Genomic DNA, 12,389 nt, shown 5'->3' on the forward strand with positions numbered 1-12,389 from the left:
GAAGGGGAGGAAAACGCCTTTTGGATCGCTTCCCTCGACGCCGCTGTACGAACGTTTTTGTGCTGCCTGGGAGTTCTGTTCGATCCTGTCTCACATGACCAGAAGCTAGAGTTCCTAGCGTTTCCTACAGTAAGATGTTCTCCAAGCGCAGGTCTCGCTATCCGCTCTTGGCAATTCGGTCTCGATTGGTGATTGATGACTTCTTTCTCATTTACAATGCTGGGCCACTTGAAGCAACTTTTTCCCCCTTTTCATACTCTCTTTTCCCTAAATCCAGTATTTGTTTGTGCATTTACTGCTATTCTGGAGTGTTTATCTGGTATTGAACTGGCCAGGACTTATAAAATATCCATGTGCTGGCTGCTTGGTTATATGTTAAATAAATACCACAAGTGATTGTGCAACTGACAGGCATTCATCTCCATCTTCTTGGTATTACCTGCTTATTATTCCCAACTCTTAATTTTCCGGGTAAGTCTCGGTGATCAGTCGCAGAATCACAATGCCACAGACCTTGTATGGGGCTCTTTGCTGGGTAACACTGTTTCTTTCATAACCATGATAACAGTTTCATTGCAAAATGAAACAACGCGTGAGAAGGCAGGTAGCATAAACCATCTTTTTGCTGCTTTGAGCACCCAAGCCAAGTGGGGTGAAATCCCCATACCATTCTGATTAATTAAACAAAGACTACGGAAGCTTCAGAGTTTTACGAAGGAGAAAAATGTGAATTAATTCTCATCTGTAATGGATAGATCTTGCTCCATAACTGATGGAGATCATGTGGGTCCTTCTTAGCAAAACCAATTACATTTTACAGTGCTGTCTACGGCTGGGTTTTATGCAACCTGTGAAAGAAATCTTGTGAATTTCTGTTGCTATTGCTTGTATTAAGTTAAGTGGGGTAAACTTAACCTTGGATGTTGTATAAGCTTAAATTCAAACAAGTAAAACCACCCAGGCATGGAACTGGGGGATGGGAGAGACTCTTTAATTTTCCTGTGAAACTTCTCAGTGCTCAGTTATCTCCCAAGTTATGTACTTGGGCCAGTTATGTTTTTGGAGTATTTTCATCCATTTACAGTTGAAGGAAGATAATAGTGAATAAAGTCAATAAGCAATGTAAGGGTTTGTTACGGTTGTATTTAAGACTAGTCAAAATTTGTGTACAGATCTTTTCTTTTAGACATAAAATCTTGATGTTTTGTAACCGAAAGCTGAAATTACTGATTTGAGTAAGTTGGTTCCAATTAATGATACCATGGTATTTTAATATGTTTTAAAAAATTGGGTTCTGTGAAATGATGAAAAATTGGTAGGTTCATAGCTTATTAAAATCTTTGGTTTAAAAATGTATTGTGCTACTCGAAGAGCGTTCCATTTTTAAAATAGAAGTATTCCATTAGCTGGCTGTTAATCTAACTCAAATTCCATAAATATATCGCATTCCAGCCTTACGTGTTAAAGTCTTTCAAGGCATAAATGTGCAGAATGAAATAATTTGCACTTGGAAGGAGTGTAAATAGAATTGTCAGTTAAACGCTCTTTTTAGTTTTGTTTCAGTATAGCTTATCAACAGCAACTGAATTATTTTTTAAAAAAGTAATGTAGACAGTTTCTCTTGAATATTACATGCTACTACAGCCTCCTGTAGAAAATAGCTGCAGGCAACGCACCACTTGAAAGTACATGCTCTTGTTGGTGGGAGCAACTACATTGGACTTAGTCAAATCATGAAATACTGTTAGTACATTGGAACATTATGAACTTTTAAAAATTAGATTGCTTTTTGTCACTTGCGGTTCAAATTTAGAACGATTTGAGAGTCCTTGTTTGTCATTTTCATTTGTGGTGTTATCGTCTCGGTTGTTTCCCTGCAGGCAAATATTATAGGAGAGATTAGCTTTTCTGGAACTTGTGTGCCAACAGAAACAGGTTGTATGTTTTGCAGAAACCTTAAACACTTTGGTTGTTTATTTTCACCAAAGAATCCCCAAAAGTAAGCAAATATTTCTGCTGGTTACTTACGCTTCTTGGTTGTGTTACTGGAATGCTGTGTTTTGTCAGATGAGATGAGGTTTTGAACTCGGTGTGATATCTGCCTACAGCGTGACCGTTTCTTCTCCAATCAATTTGAAAACTTAGGAGAATATTGTAGGTGTGAATTTCCAAAATGGTACTATTGGCTTTTGGTGGTGGGTTTGTTTGGGGGTTTTTTCTGTTTCTCTGTGTGTGTGTGTGAGGGATTAAGAAAAGATACTGGGAAAGGAATGTGTTGCATATTGTGTCTCTGTCAGGTAGATGCTAGAATTTCCAAGAGCTTCATCTGCTTCAGTAATAGTCTTGTAATGGAAAGAAGTGATTGATAGCAGCCATCAACATATCACTTTAATATTCTTAAATAAGCTCTGTTCACCTTCTCAGTATCACTTAAAACATTCACATTCTGAAAACTTCTGCTTCCTTATATGTGGATCATTGACGAAGAAGAGAGAATGAAGTGATAACTTAGTTCTTGGGAAACTGGGGTGGGTAGGGACTTGGAGTTTTGGGTTGGAAAATAGGAAGCTTATGCACAACAAATCTGTGTAGGAATGGAAAGAGCTCTTTTCCATATGCATCACGAAAACTTAAACAGTGACATATAGGTCTGTTGCATTGGTTAGATTCAATGCGATCCAACATTTTAGATCACTTTTAAAGTCAAAGCTTAAGTAAAAATGGGAACTCTTTGTGGTCCCATAGCTCTTCTGGCCCTGGTAGTCCTGCAGTTTGATCTGCCCTGGTCCTCTTCCTGCATCCTGACCTTTCTGTCCCATTGGCTATGGACAGAGGTGGACCTAAATGGGGCCACAGGCAGACTAAACGTCATGGATAACTGGAGTCCTTCCTGCCAGGAGGGAGTTCACTGTGTGCCGAGTTACTTGCTGCAGTCTGGCCTGGGTTTGGGCTCCTTCTGGGGCAAGAACTGGATCTGCTGAGTGGGTGGTGGTTGAACATGGCTGGGGGGTCGCACTGGCTAGCCCTGCACCCCGGGGGGGCCTGCCTGAGAAGGCCGTGGGAGGGCAATCCATGGGGCAGGAAGACCTGGATTTTAGGTTTGGTAAAGGAGGCTCGGGAGGGAGACCCATGTGGTAAATCTGCTTTCAGAAAGTTGTGCATCTTTGTGGTTTAAGGGTAAGCCTTGAAATCTGATGTGACTTTTAATAAGGTCACATATTTATTTATGGGTGATGCAGTAAAAACTTCTTTAAGAGTTGGAGATTAAAGATGTACTTTCAATCGTATGTTGTTTTAAATAGAATTTATTTTCTTTTAAGTTTTCTCATGTTGCGGTTCATAAGAACCTCGTGAAGTTGGTGGGGTTTTTTGCTTGCCCTTTTTTTTTTTCTTCTTCTTCTTTTGGAGAGTAAGTATGAAGTAAGGGAAACTTCTGAAGGTGGCCCTCATTTAGATGACCACAGACAAATGTAGGGCTAATGCTGACTTGTTCAGCTTGGGAAGCTTGAGGGGCTGTTGTCTGACTGTCTTCTGTCTCGAGGAAGATGTTTCAGTGTTCAGGTATCAACGCAAAAACTGTGTTCCGTTTTCTTGATGCTCAGTTTGATGGCTGGGATCTATTCACTAAGAATAGACCAGAGTCCTAAATTTGATGGGTTATGCCATTGCAATATTTCACAGTATACTCTATCCCTTTTTAGTATCCCTGTATCTACAAGTGTTGCACTATTAAGAAAATCAGATCTGTGAAATCTTGGGTAGAGAGGAAGGGAAGGTGAGATGTTTTCTCCCATCTCACAAACATTTTCCCTCAACTGGTCAGATCTGAGGAGAGATCTGGCACCCAATTTTGGAGATGTGGGAAAATTTGATCCCCCAAGGTGCTCCCCTGGCTTTTGTGTGACACTTAGCTTTTCCTAGCCTTTACTGGCTACAGAGTTGCATGGAGGAGCACGGGCACAGGCTGTTTTTAAACTTAATATCGCAATTTGAGTCAGAAATGAAGGACCTATAGGACTGCATTTGTATGTAGTTACTTCTTGTCCTATTGTGACTTCAGAGGGAAATTAAGTTAGCTGTCATGTAAATGTTCTCTCCAGGTACACACTTTTATGTTCAGGTATGTACTTTATTGTTGTCTATTCTGTATGGTTGTTGATTGTGTAACTAGCTATAACATCCCCCTCCTGAGGCCTTATTCTTATAAAAGTATGTAATCAGGAGATTAAGATTGGCATATATTGGAGGATACATTGTGATTTGTCATTGAGAAGTTAATCACAATACCCACCCAAACCCAAGTATCTGGAGATGAGAGCATGTGATGGTTGGTTTTTGTTTGTTTAGGTTTGGTTTTTTTTTTTTTAAAGTAGATGAATGGGTTATTTTCTCATGGCTCTGAATCTGATGGCTTATTAGTCCTGCCCTTACACAACCTTTTATGCATTTTATTTTTCTGCACTTTTATTTCAGTGAAGGTTAGTCATTGGATTAGAGTGAGGGAATATGTGTGGCACTAAAGTCAAGGGAAGAATATTTATTTTCTGCAGCAGTTTTTTATTAGCGCTTCTGTGTGGCTAAAGTATTTTTGCATCTGTTCCTATTGTTCTAGGGTTGATTGGGCAAGCCAATGAGTTTTGCTTGTATTTTGAAAAAGGTCTCCAATAGTGCGTGTTGCCGTGTAATATGTATGTCTGCGGTGGTCTAGATTGATAAGAAGAATTATAGCTAGAGTCCAAATTTCAGGGTTTTCTACTAGCAAAATAATGAAAAGGACTCAAATATATTGACATTTCTGAAACTACTGACCTCTTAAAAAAGGAACAACCAACCTTAGGAATGCATGTTCTATTTAGTTGGGATTGCATTCCAAAATGGGCTTCAAGTTGCTGCCAAGGTTTGGTGAAAGGCTGCTCAACTTCTGGCCAGTGAGTGAGCTTTGGGTGATCTGCAGGACAATTAACCTGACCCCCAGGCTTCCCCTGATTTCTCCCTTCCCCGGTAGCACCCCGCTCCCCCTTAGTGACGGATGTTGGTACATGCTTGTCAGTTTGATGCTTCCTGGGAAGATGTGGTGATGTAGTACATGTGGTCATGTAGCAAAGACGACTTAATGCACTTATTTTGCTGTTGCTTAACATGTGATCTGCCTAGAAAGCAATGAATATTTTTGATTTTAAGGTAACGTTTTAGTTGTTGGTTATGGCTGAATTGCATTTTTTTACTTACCATAGGATTTCAGCTTAAGTCTTATGAAATAGTATCTTCTTGTAGCATCTCCTCTGGGAGAAAAAGATTGACTTTTACTTTGCTTACAAATAAAAAGAAGCTGTTCAAGATAAGGCTTTTCTGTCTTTCATGCAATTACCTGTTATTTCTTTAGGTAAAAGTCCCAGTGCATCCCTTTAGAAGGATCAGCTCTGGAAATTTGGACCATATAAAGTCTTAGTAAGCAGATAATACGCAAGTAATGTAATTGGCTGATTTTGTTTGTCAGAGTGTAATCTTCCAGCAGGGAGTCTTAAGTATGAGGAGAGTTCGTATGGAGTAGGGGTGTGAATATTGAAGTTCCCTGTTTTCTATATGTTACTTCTATTATCTTACTGTGGGCAATTGAATGGATAGATAAACAGAAGTTACTAAAAAAAAACCCCAATGTAAGTAGTAAGTGTCAGGAACACAGTTTTGTAATTCATGTAGTGTGCATTTGAGGCATCTGGTTTTTAATTTGAAGGTGATTTTTGTATCGCATGAGTCCTGGAATAAGATTTTTTTTTTTTTATAGTTATGGATTAAGTGCTCAACTAATTTAATTTGAGTAATAAGGCGGTACATCCTGACCACTGACAATATTTTTCATTTCACTTTTGATCTTCTTAGAAACAGAGAACTGATTAAGTATGATATTTCTTCCAAGGGAAAAAAATGGGGAAACTTGATAAAGGCTCTTTTTTCCCCAAACAAGAATGACCGGTGGCTGCAGTCTGCATGCGGCAGTGCTATGCTTGTGGCAGACAAATAAGAAGTAGAATTTATAACGGACTGTTGTATCTTGATTTAGAGTAAAGAATACAGTTTAAACAAAGTTGAAAAGGAAAGGCTGTGATATTTGTAATTTGAATAACAAGTATTTTTAAACTTGTTATTTTGTACTATTTTGGCATGGGAACTATATTCTTACAGGAAAGTTCTAGTCTGGTGTGCTGCCATATACTATCTATTTTTATTGCTGCTTTATGTACCTTTTTGAAAACTGTATCCAAAATACTTCAACTTCACATAAAACAAAGCTTTGCATTGTGGATGGGCAGTTACTTCTTAGAAGTGATGCCACAATGAAAAAATCACTTGTGTTGTAGGTCATGGAATCATAGGGGAGGGAAAAGCCCTCTGGAGGCCTAGTCCTACCTCCTGCTTAAAGCTTGTCCAGTTAGACCAGGCTGCTCAGGAATTGGTCCGGTAAAGTTTTGAGTATCTCAGAGGGTGGAGTTTCCACAATCTCTCTGGCAACCTATTATGCTGTTCTCATTGGAAGGTCTTTATTTCAGGTCTTAAAGTCATCTTAACCTCCTATGAACGTTCATGCCCTTCCGCTCCCTGGTATATGTTTGGAAAGTATTCCTTGATGATGGAGGCTTGGGAAGCCAATGACCTGGTTTAGAGCTGATTGTGGTTTTTACTGGGAATTACTGAAAAAGAGAGAGAGGTGAATGGCTACAGAATGACTTTTTAGTGCCTACTTTCTGCTTCCCTCTGGTCGCATTTACTATCTTTGTTCTTTTGCTGTCCGTGCTCAAGCTTCGCTACTGCATCTATGGCAAGGTCTTGCAAATAAAACTTCCTTTCCTGAGCATTTACCTGTTCGCTTAAGTGTCATTCATATACCGATCAAAATGATTCTTCTTGCTGTTTCATATTTAAGCAGTGGTATTTTTATTCCTTCTCATAAGTATTATTTCTAGAAATCTACAGTTCATTTGAAACTATGGTAACCAGAAAGGAAAGCTGCACAAGTATGTCTCTTGCATCTGTGGTATAGGTCTGTTGTTACTCGCCTAATAAACGAGTGTTCAAAAAAAGGTGAAATGGCTTTTGCATATTGATTTACCAAACATAGAAATGGTTTATTAAGGCAAATAATTCTATCATAATGGAAAAATGTTGGGTTTTTTTCCGCATGTGCTGCTGGATTACATTTTTGTCTTCAATATTCCAAGTTTAGGCTGCTCTTGTTTTATTAAGTGGGCTTCCATTCGACCTACTTTGATAAGCTCTATTTTCAAACCTAACGCATTTACATTGGTATTTATTTAATTTTTAAAATATTTATGAATTAAAATATTTCTGCTGTAGCAATGTCTGTATGCTATACTACTACTCTGCTGTGAAATAGAACAGATTTTGTAAACTCAAGACCTGTGTCTTGACAGTTGAAAAATAATCAGGAAAATCGGTCTTTAGGCATTTTATTTCTCTTGCTGCATTGCATTGTCTTTCTGGTTATACTGCTCAATTTCTATTCAGCAATGCTGTGGTTTTATGAAAGTTAATAAAGTTGTGTACTTAGAAGAGAGTCTATTTGTGCTTCAGAGCAGCAGTTGCTGCTAAGCAAAAAAATTCAAAGGTGGCAAGACACAGGTTGTATACATCAGTGTGATATAAAAATGTCAAAAACATTTTTAGAAACTTTTTGTTCAATAACACTCTGGATAGAGGAAAATACAGGAAGTCATCCTCTTCATACACCAGTAGGTCAGGCATTGAGATTCTTTATATTCACCCCCAAATGTAGTGACAATCTCTGTAAAGCTGAATTCTCAAGTTTTTTCCTTTTTGTGCCAAAGGGTATAAACTGTGGAGTGTACCTTGCATTCAAAACTGGTTAGGGAAGTTTTGTTTACAGAGAGGACTTATGCATTCTTGCATAATCCTACAAATGGGCTTAGTCTTCCCCTATCTCCAGTGAAGAGAAAGATGGAAAAATTCTGTCAGTGCTTTTGGATGCAAGATTGAGTCCATGCATGTTCTTGGTAGCTTGGGGGTTTAAGAAACTTGCTGAAGTTTTTCAGTTTCATTACAGTAAGGACTGTTTGACAGTATATAGGGAATTAAGCATCCTAGAAGATGAAATAGGATTACCAGGGTGAAAGAAAGTATACCAAGGAAGATGGGAAAGGCAGGAAAGTGTAAGAATATGTTGATGCTTACTAGAACCATCTCAAAAGTATGTTCTGTGTCCAGTTGCATCACCTTCACTATTTTGTTTCTACTGTGGAATATGTTGGCATTGAGTTATTAAACCACATAAAGTATACATAACAGCTTTTATGTAAAAATCTTAATCTTGGAATACATTGTCCTGTCTTCAGGACATGCTCTGCGTCTTCAGCACACGATTCTGTTGTTTGCCTTCTGCCTGTGGTTTCCACCCATTTGAACCCCATAGGTGAACTGGCTTAAGGAGCTAAACTGCGAAGAGTGGTTTTCTGTGAGTTAAATCTCTGTGGAAGTTGATGGGTGCTGTCTCTGCGTGGAAAAGGATACAGGAGTTTTTGGCTGGTGAGAGTATAAATTGAGGGGGACTGCCCCTTTGAGTACTTCAAGTGTCGTATCAGTTGCCTGGTCCAATGTTTTCCATAATTGTAGGACCAGGAGAATAAAACTTTACTCCTGCTGTTGTCTGCTACTTTTCTGCCTGATCTTACCATTAAAAACCATTTGGGCAATATGCCAGTTCCAAAAGTAATCCTCTAATCTTTGTAGTGATCTCTGTTTTATCTTTTTTATTTTTTTCTTCCTTCTGAAATGTTACATAGTCTGCCATAGATCAATTAGAGCTCTGCAAGGAAATTCAGGACTGTTGTTGATTTGCATTAATTTATGCAGGCAGGAAGATCATGTACTTTTTTTTTTTTTGGTTTCAGTCTACATGCTGGTTAGAAGTTGTTCAGGTGTTACTTGGAATGAGACAGAAGGGGTAAGAGAAGATTCAGGAAAGGTTATAGAAGAGTTTCCTTGCCTCAGGATTTTCTTCCAGCCTTAGCATGGTTAATCAGATGCTGTTGTCAAAACCCTGCTAGACCTCCTCCTTCAGTTGGATGCTTACCAGCCTGTTGTGGTTAGATCTTATTATGAGCCTTTGCACTCGTGAGTTTTCCGTGGTTTATGGAAGCTGCAGTGCCAGTTCTAGATGTGAGGTCTGTCTTTGGCCTGTTTACGGAATGTGGACCATCCTATGCGATGATCTTAAGTCCCATCCCTCCCAACTCCTCTCCCTCCTACCTTCTGAGTTTTGGGGGGCACGCTGAGGCTACAGGCCTCATCTCTGGGACTACCTGACAATTAAACAAGATGTGCCATTTTTTAATCTCATAAAATATTAATGTCCTTCAGAGGTGCTGAGAAATCGACCAAATAGTGCCTGGCACATTGTTTGCCTCTCTTCTCTACCTCACTTTAGGCTCAGTTCAGAGCATTTTGTTTTCTTCTGCTTTTGGAAGAAAACTTGCAGAGTGCTTTTTACAGCATGCAATCCTCTGATTTTTTTTTTTTTTTTTTTTTTTTTTCTTGCTTAGACTAGCTAAGAAGATGCTGTCTTTCTTTAGGTGTTCGGGAAGAGCTTTACTGTTGGTTGATCAGAAACTATTGCATAGTGATGCGTGGCTTAATTCCTCACCGTTTTAGAATTTAGATCTGGGAAAACTGGTCTGCTCTAGGCAGAAGCTATGATTTGTTGAAAATAAGCTTCTATGTGAATAATCAAACTGACAGCTGTGCTGTAGGCTGTGATTTTATTTTGTGAAGTTGTAGTCTGGTCAGAAATACTAGACAGTGGGAAAGCCACATGTACAAACTTTTTGGAGTTTTGCAGATCATTTTAGGTTGTACAGAGGATTATAGAGATTAGGGTTGTTCTGTATCCATTTATATAAGCCATGTTGGACCAGGAGTTACTTTTTTGGTGTTGAATTTGCACGTGGCTAGTGGGCATTGAGTCTCCCCAGTTTTGCAGGTGCTCCTTAGGACTGTTGTGAATGTAGCTGCAATTGCTTGAGCGCTCTGTTTCTCCTTGCTGCTGTTGAAATGCTTCTGTGGGACTTCCCTGCTTGGAGGCATGCCAAAACGAGTGTGTGGGAAGACTTAATACTTGCTACTTACTTAGCATTTTGTATGTTCAAAGTCTTCTGCAAATATTAACTAATCTTTATTTAACATTTGAGCCCAATTTCTGTCAGTATAAATCAGTAACAGCCAGTTATGACCCCTAGTTTTTTTGATGTCAAAAAGAACGAAATGCTGTAACTAGTGTAGTTAAGAATAATCTTTATCATCTTATTAACATACCATTTTTGTCACTCTACCCTTCTGGCTTAGTGTAGTGTAGAAAAAAGTTATGAATAGAGTATAATACTACTCTTCAGGAGGTCTGTGCGTTGTAGGATGCTGACTGCTGGAAAGAATGGCATTTCGTTCATTTTGTGTGTGGTATTTCAAGCTTTTCTGTGCTAGGTTTTTTTTGGTTTTTTTTTTTTGTTTTTTTTTTGTTAAGGTTTATTTCTTTCCAGTCTGGGGAGCCATAGCATATTCATAACAAGTAATGCTGTAAGAATAATGTTCATTCTGAGATTGCTTCTTAAGAACTGTCTGTCAATCGTCTTAAAATGCAGTCTTAAGTTGAAAATTATTTTAATTACTTACTGTATACCTGTACTAAAAAGTTACGAAGGTTTTCCCTATCTGTCTTCTGGCATTATAAATGGTAGTTTTCAGTTAACTAATATTTATTAAATATAACTGGTATGACAGATTCATTAAGCTGTTTGTGTTTTGAATACAGTAAGGTTCTCACAACAAGAAAACCAAGGATCCCATACTCTACTTTGAAAAGGACTATTATGTTGGGTTTTGTCTATGCTATTGATCAGCTGTAAATGACTAGTTTGTATGGAAGTATTTTGCTGCAGCAGCGCCTGAAAACTCAGTGTATGGATTTAAAGCAAACAGATTTATAATCCCTAGAAATGCCCCTTTTGAGTGGCAGTTTTTACAGAAAGTTACGCAGTTGTATGTTTTAGCTTGTATTACCCAGATTTTCTAATGCTTGTTTTTCTTTTGAGGAGATAGCAAAATTTTCTTTTCTTTGGGTATGTTACAACAGTAATATGAATGAATGTATAAATGTGTGTCTTTGCAAATTGGATTGGCTATGTTTTCATGTTAAGCATCCTTTTAAAGAGAGGCTTCAGCAGTTCTGACTTAAGCTTCAAGATTTTGACATTCCAACTTTTCCTTTGGGAGTTAAGCATGAGAATTTGCAAGAACAGGTCTATACAGTAAATTCAATGCTGGAAATACTGAGATCAGGGCCATCTTAGTATAGGTGGGGTCCTGTGCTGGAACAGCTCTCTTGTTTTCTGCACCAGGATTGCCCTGGATACTTTTTTGTGGCGTTGTGTTGCTTCTTGTAGAAGCTTACAGGACACTAAGGAAAATTTAGTGGTGGATGGGGCATATTGATCTCTTTTAGCAGAGAGTTGAAAGAGAAATTTCCTAAATTAATGTTAAAAAGTTGGTCTGACAGTAATGTATAGTCTCTGGGAATATACAGTTTACAGAATTCTGAGAACGAAGTTCTATTAGTCTGTAAGCAAGTTTGAACTGTAACTTGTAACACATTAAAAGCTGACTAAATTTCAGAGAGAAAAAGTCTATAGAAGGTCTAATTTTTTACATCATCTTGTGTTTTGTCTTTGACCAAACAGTTCACCAATTTTAAATTGGTTATGTATTAATTTGCTGTTGAGTTTTAGTTAATGAGGTTTTGAGTTTTAGTTAATGAGAGGTTTTTTGTTTATTGTAAAGTTGAGTAGCTTTAGAAATTAATGGCTCTGGGACTTTTGACCTTCACTAAGTATCTAAAATGTAGCTAGCTTTTTAAGAAAAGTAGTATTGCACAGAAATTAATAGTGTGCATAAGTATCCCACATGAGGCTTAGCACTGTCTTAAGAATTCTTCTGATCTTAGTTAAAATGGAGTAAAACTGTGTTTCTATTTGATTATCATCTGACAAAATGTTAGTCAAAACATCTTGGGTATAAACACAGTAAAAAAATTTCGTTTTGTTTGTTTTCTGGTAATTTTAGAAGATTTTTAGAAGCTACACAGATCAATGAAGAAAATCATTAGAAGTAGAACTAGTTCTCATTACAGACTCTCATAGTATTAAACTACTCAGTGGTGAGTGCTATCTGTGATAGAATCAAGCTAGTCCTGGCTTTATATAGTGTAATGGCAGATTCTAATCATGTCTGATATGCTGAAGAAACATTGTAATGTTAATGGATTCTAGAACCTAAATGAGACCACCCTTGGCTGTGCTTGGTAAAAT

General features: G+C 38.0%; 1 protein-coding gene across 2 annotated transcripts in view; it reads left to right on the top strand.

Annotated features, from left to right (window-relative positions):
• The window catches only part of LOC104124075 (cohesin subunit SA-2), a 50,542-nt gene that overhangs the window by 1,191 nt on the left and 36,962 nt on the right, over window positions 1-12,389 (top strand). The window contains exon 1 of one of the 2 annotated variants that reach the window (XM_035891983.1): window positions 20-129. The exons of the other annotated variant lie outside the window; for it this stretch is intronic. The gene's annotated coding sequence lies outside the window, so the exon portion shown is untranslated. Of the gene's footprint in view, window positions 1-19; window positions 130-12,389 lie in introns of those variants that run through there. 2 annotated transcript variants of the gene reach the window in all.

The sequence above is a fragment of the Egretta garzetta genome, unplaced genomic scaffold (assembly GCF_000687185.1).
Source record: "Egretta garzetta isolate BGI_Z169 unplaced genomic scaffold, ASM68718v1 scaffold53, whole genome shotgun sequence".
In the NCBI taxonomy this organism is placed as follows: Eukaryota; Metazoa; Chordata; class Aves; order Pelecaniformes; family Ardeidae; genus Egretta; species Egretta garzetta.